The sequence below is a fragment of the Triticum aestivum genome, chromosome 5A (genome assembly GCF_018294505.1).
Source record: "Triticum aestivum cultivar Chinese Spring chromosome 5A, IWGSC CS RefSeq v2.1, whole genome shotgun sequence".
Taxonomy (NCBI): Eukaryota; Viridiplantae; Streptophyta; class Magnoliopsida; order Poales; family Poaceae; genus Triticum; species Triticum aestivum.
This window is the reverse complement of record NC_057806.1, coordinates 118,189,607-118,196,147: the sequence shown is the minus strand read 5'-3', so window position 1 is coordinate 118,196,147 and position 6,541 is coordinate 118,189,607.

The window sequence follows — 6,541 nt, the reverse complement described above, 5'->3', positions numbered from 1 at the left end:
CTACCTAGTCCTAGGCTACAAGCAAACTTGATGAGATTGTGACCCTCATAATTGTGGTTCCTACGCTCATGAATAAACGAGTATGAATTAAAACTATTACAACGAAGCTTTATTTCATGTACAAGGGCAGCGCTGGGGCCTCCTGTCCCTCTGTTGATATCATTGACCACTTCTTGGCAATCCGAGGCCACACATATATTGGTTGTCGCAAGATCTTCTGCCAATGCCAAAGCTTCCCTGCAAGCATAAGTCTCAAGCATCACTGAACCAGTGATTCCCTGAAAAATAACCGTCGATGAACCCAAGTATAGGTCGTCCTGGTCCCGGCATATCGCTGCAGCTGCCCCTCCGCGCCGAGACCTGGCCACTGCTCCGTCCACATTAATATTTGCCTCGCCATTCGGAGGTGGCAGCCACCTCTTCTGCTGTGCAGATGATGCCGTTTGTGTTAATTTGATGCTCCTTCCTAGCATTCAACTGGTCCAGCTCATCAATGTAATTGTTAGCAAAAGATGTGGTCTGTTGCGGACTCTGAAAGATTGATTCATATATAGCCTTCCGCCTCGCAAACCATATATATAACAGCCCGACACTAATGACTATTATACTTAGCACTAACAAACCATTATTTGCAGCCCGTCTATGATCCATGACTATCTTTTGTCTTTTGCTTTTGCTTTCCCCGTTTCTTTTTTCTTCTTTTCTTCTCTTTTCCCATTTTCAAAAATTCAACAAAATTTAAAATAAATTATGATTTAATAAAAAGTTTTCAGAAATTTCAGATAATGTTCATGTTTTGAAAATTTGATTGGAGTTTCAAAAAATGTTCTTGTTTTAAAAATATATTCACAAAACAGAAAATGATATACTTTTTCAAGAATTTTTCATGTTTTAAATAAATGTCTAGGAAATTTTTTACGTTTCAAAAAATTGTTTAAAATTGCAAACAATGTTCTCATTTTCAGAATTTGTTCTCAAATTCAAAATATGTTTGTGTTCCAAAAATTGTTCAGAATCTCAAATAATATTCCTTTTAAAAAAAATCAGAATTTAAAAAATTTCGCCTATCCTAATTTTACATTTCCAAAAAATATTTAGTTTTTTCTAGAAATATCCGTGTTTTTGGAAAATGTTCCTAATTGCAAAAATGCTTTGAATTTTAAAAAACATAAAATTTAAATATTATTCATGTTTAAAAAACTTCTTTTTTATAAGATGTCCGAAATAAAATGAATGAACTAAAAAATCAGTTGCTATAGTAACCAGGTCGCTACAGTACCCGAACCAAGTCACTATATTGCCCCGAATCGAACTACTTCGGTGCACTTTTTACCAAGCCACTACAGTGCGCCCGGATTGAGTCGCTTACCGAGCCAAGTGGTGCATCCAGTCAATGCCAAGTGTTGCGCATTGGACCCGTCAGAGCATGTATTTTTGTTTTCTACACACATTTTTTGTTTTCAGGATTTTGCTTTAGTTTTCCAAGTTTCCTAAAAAACATTATTTTTTCGTTTCTTTTCTCCTCATGAAGCACAGTTGTGAAGTACAACTTGTGCTTCCCGAGAAGTGCAGAACACAGTGTGCTTCATGAAAAGTGAAAGGCACAGTTGTGCATCATGTGAAGCACGACATGTCCTGTAAAATGAAAAGCAAAGTTGTACACTGCGTGATGCACAACCTTTGCTTTATGAAAAGTGAAAAGCATACCTATGCACCACGTGCGTGAAGCACAATCTGTGCTTCTTAGAAAAAGTGAAACACAAAATGTGCTTCCGTGTGAAGCACAGTCGTGCTTCCAGTTTTCCTCCTTTTTTGGTTTTTGATTTTATTTGGTTCCCATTTCTTCATTTTTTGTTTTTTTATTGTCTGAAATCTAGTTTCAAAGATCTTGACGCAAGAAATGCAACGCTAAAAAGGTTCATGATTTGGACGCACAAATAAAACATTTTGAAAACTCTACAAGAAAAACACAAAACTCCAAGGTTACGACAAATGAGTGCACCACTTCCACTTCTCACCGCCAGAGAAAGAAAATGGGAGTGACCTTGCACCTTTGCAAGGGGTACACCTTAACCGATGATTTTGACAGAGTTAGATCAACTTCCATGGCCAATGATTGAAATAGCAGATTGCTAATGGGTCAAAAATGGAGTAGCCCAACCCCCACTTTGTTAGTAAGACCCGGGCTCCCTGAGCCCTTTTTTGTTTTTTTAGAAAATCATATTTGAAAGTTAAAAAAAATCATTTTTTCCATGAAAACTTGTATGTATTCACCACGAGCATGTGAAAAATCGTTTGAAAATATTGTGATTTGTAGGCTGTATAAAAAGGAAGTTCCTGCCCAATAACAAAAAAAGGCAGCCTATTTTGGAAATATGTATTTGTCTTTTTTTGTACACCACATGTGAAAGTATAATTTTAGTATTAAACTTTGCACATATTTAATATACATGTGTGTGTATATTCACAAAAAAAATCGAATTTTTTCACGCTGTAGAAAATTATATTTTGAAAACGAGCTCCATGGAGCCCCGGTCTCCATTGGCATTTTACGCCGGTATTAGTTTCTAAGAAGGCCCAGTATAGTTAGCCCAACAGCCCAAGCATCTTCTTCCCCCTCTCTCTCTCCGGCGAACATCTCCGACGACGGCGATGGCAACCTACGCCGTCCCGCTGCCTTGTGCCGTGCTGTTGCTCCCCTCTCCTATCCCGCTACCACTTGCTGTACATCTACTGCATCCGGCAAACTTCTGCTGCTACAACGCCAGCAATTCGTGCCGCGTTCATCCTGCCTCTTCTTATTATTTTTGTCGCGGGGATCCCCTGATGTTTAACTGGCTGGGCAATCGGACCAAGATGATCTCCTTTCTTCGAGGATCCCTTATCTTGGAGATACATCGTATCCGTGGGAAGATCTACCTTCGGCGGCTCAGTTGACGGATCGTGCTCTCGGAGGTAACCTGAAAGAAATCGCATGCTCGATACACCGTCCCCTTCAGCTTAATTTGCCTTTGTCATTTGGTCACTGATGCTTCTTCCTTTTTGGGATGATTTTTACTGGCCGGGGAAGATGATTGGTGACTGGTGATGCCGTGATGCCCTGATGATCGGAGGGATCTCCTCGGGTGGTTGCTGAAGTAGAAAGCGAGATATGGGGTAGTGAATCTGCACACTTCTTTCCTGTGAGTTGAAATTCTCTCCTATTGACAGTGACCGATCTTCACCTCTTCTTTGTGCAATTTGTTCTCTTCTTTCACATGCCTAGAAACTTCACTCGGCACAACAGCTCAGTCACTCAATCACTGTCTTGTTTAGCTTAATTTGCCTTTTCGTTTCACCAATGAATGAATTAGCCTTTCAACTAGTTTTAACGGACTGAGGTAGCTGAAAATGGTGTCACCTTTGCTCCTTATACCCTGGTGCCTGGAGTATCTTCCCGGTTACAGCTCAACACGATACTGGAATATCGGCTATTGTAAGAGTCTTCTCATGTGTACTGTTTGGTGTTGTTGCTTTATATATAAAGTGGGGTGAAAGCCTGTTTTCAGAAATATGGGCTATTTCTTACTTTCTTGTTCACGACCTGACTGTCCTTGGTTGAATCTGCCTACCGACCACGAGAAGATCTACATAGGCTTGCGCACAAATGAATACAAGCTTCTCTTTGGAGAGGCATATTGCATTCTTCTTACAAATGTGATTGGCGATGTCATGTTCCTCAAAGCTGAGTCTGACCTCCTACCAAATAGTCTTGGGTGTCCAAACAAGAAATTTCCACTGCCTCTTGTCTGCTTAAGAAAATTTCCTAATCCTGTCCATTTCCCAGTTTTATATTTGTTATGGTGGTTAGTGTGGAGTTGGGGACTAATGTAACCAATCAATTTGAACTGCCTGCACTAATTAAAAAGGTAACACTCTCATGTCAACTGTGTTAATTTACTATCTTGCATTGGCCGCTAAAGTAATCACATATTACCTTGTTTTAACCATTACTTCTTTGCTCCTGCTATGGGCAGAGGAGCCCACGGAGTCGCATGTTGATATCTCCAACAAAACCAGATCAATAAATATGGTGACCAGGGAAAATTATCTAGTCAGGGAAGATATTTCCTCGCCCAGAATATAAAGCACACACGTTCCCAAGAATTGTCTTTCATTGAGACTTTGTTCGACGAAACCTCGAGTGCGTTATACAGAATTCATATCGTTAGATTTGTATTGTATTAGACTGTATAGCTTCTGCATTTACACGTGTATATTGTAACGTTGTATACCATCTCATTATATATATGTGATAGGCCACCCCTAGAGGGTTGTGCCGGTTTCCCCAAACCTATTGTCTGACATGGTATCACGCTAGGTTACGATTGCTTCCGCTAAACCCTAATACCCGGTACCGCCGCCGCCGCCGCCGCCATCACCGCAGCCGCTCCCGATCACGCCGCCGCCACGTCTGGTTCGACTACCGCGGGGTTCCTGCCGGCCTCCCTCGCGGCGCTGTTGTCCCTTCCGCTGGACGTCGCCGCTGTGCCGGCCCCGCTCGGGACACGGAGCGTAGGCTCCTTCTTCTCGACTCCTCCGACGCCCTCGTCGTTCGGGCGCGAGCTCGCGGTGCACACCGCTGCTGCGTCGTCCGCCTCTTTTGCCGCGGTGCTGTCCCGTCGCTACCGCCGGTGGCGCCCGAGTCTGCCTTGATGGCAGGGTTGTCGGCGTCGGGCCCGGCTACGACGCCGTCTGCCCATGTGCCTTTTGTTCCTCCGGACGCGTCCCCGGTCACGATGACGGCCTCTATGGTGCCCTCACCCCAGGCCGTCTCCTCGATGGGATCGTCGCCGCCGCCGCCGTTTCACTTCGGCCACCTTATCACCATCAAGTTGTCGTCGGACAACTATATCTTCTGGCGTGCGCATGTTCTTCCGCTCCTGGGGAGTCATTACCTGCTTGGCTACGTCGACGGCTCTCTCTCTCCTGCCCCCCCCCCCCCCCGCTGATGGACAGCGTGCACGGTCCGGTCTACAATCCGGCCCACCATTTTTTGGACGGGGCAGGACCAGGCGAATCTCTCCTCCATCCAGGGGTCGCTCTCTCTGGCTGTCGCCGGGCTTGTTGTCTTCGCCAAGACGTCTCATGAGGCCTGGACCATCCTTGAGCGCTCGTTTGCGGCGCAGTCTCAGGCTCGTGTCTCTGCGCTCCGTCGTCAGCTTGGCAAGTGCGAGAAGCTTGACTCCACGCCCACGGAGTTCTACAACAAGGTCAAGGGCCTTGCTGACACGTTGGCCTCCATTGGATAGCCGCTCACCGACTCCGAGTTCAACTCCTTCATTGTCAACGGGCTCGACGAGGAGTATGATGCCTTGGTCGAGATCATCAACGAGCGAGGCAACTCGACTCCCATGATGGCACATGAGGTCTACTCCCGCCTTCTCCTCACCGAGCAGCGTGTCGAAGCGCGCCGCTCCAAGGCTAGTCACGGCTCCCTCTCCGCGAACACCGCCACTAAGGGTGGCCGCGGCTCGTCAAAGGGGCTGCCCCCTGCTTCATCTTCGCCATCTTCGGCTCCCCTGTGTCCGCAACCCTACCAGGGGCCGGTGGTCGACGCGTGTGTCAGTTGTGTGGCATTGAGGGGCACTGGTCGTCCAAGTGTCACAAACGCTTTCAGCGGAGTTTTCTTGGTCTTGGCAATGACGGCAAGGACACATGCAACTTTGCCCGACAGGTTGCCATGGCTGATCGTCCGGCGCCGCAGAAGCAACAAGGACACACTCAGTCCTACTCCATCGATCCCCGCTGGTACATGGACTCTGGGGCGACGGAGCACCTGACGAGCGAGATGGGGAAGCTTCACACTCGTGAACCCTATCATGGCTCCGACAAGATCCACACCGCCAATGGAGCAGGTATGCACATCTCTCATATTGGTCAAGCTTCTCTTCTCACTAGACATGCCAATAGGAGTCTTCAGCTTCGCAATGTTCTTAGAGTTCCATCTGTGACGCGTAATCTTCTTTCAGTTCCTAAACTCACACGTGATAATAATGTGCTTTGTGAATTTCATCCTTTTGATCTTTTTATTAAGGATCGGGGCACGGGGGACATTCTTCTTAGTGGGCGGCTGTGCCAGGGTCTCTACCGTCTGGAGCATCCTGGCGTCGCTCGCGTTTTCGGTGGAGTTCGGGTATCTCCGTCATAGTGGCATGCTCGTCTTGGTCACCCGGCCACACCTATTGTTCGTCATGTTTTGTGTCGTCATGAGCTTCCTAGCTTGTCTAGTAATAAAGATGTAGCAGTGTGTGATGCTTGTCAGCAGGGGAAGAGTCATCAACTTCCTTTTTCGGAGTCCAATCGTGAGGTGAAACATCCTTTAGAACTTGTGTTTTCAGATGTATGGGGTCCTGCTCAGACTTCTGTCAGTGGTCACAATTATTATACCAGTTTCGTTGATGCTTATAGTCGCTTTACCTAGCTTTATCTTATTAAACGTAAATCTAATGTGTTTGACATTTTTGTTCAGTTTCAAAAACATGTTGAACGCCTTCTCAAG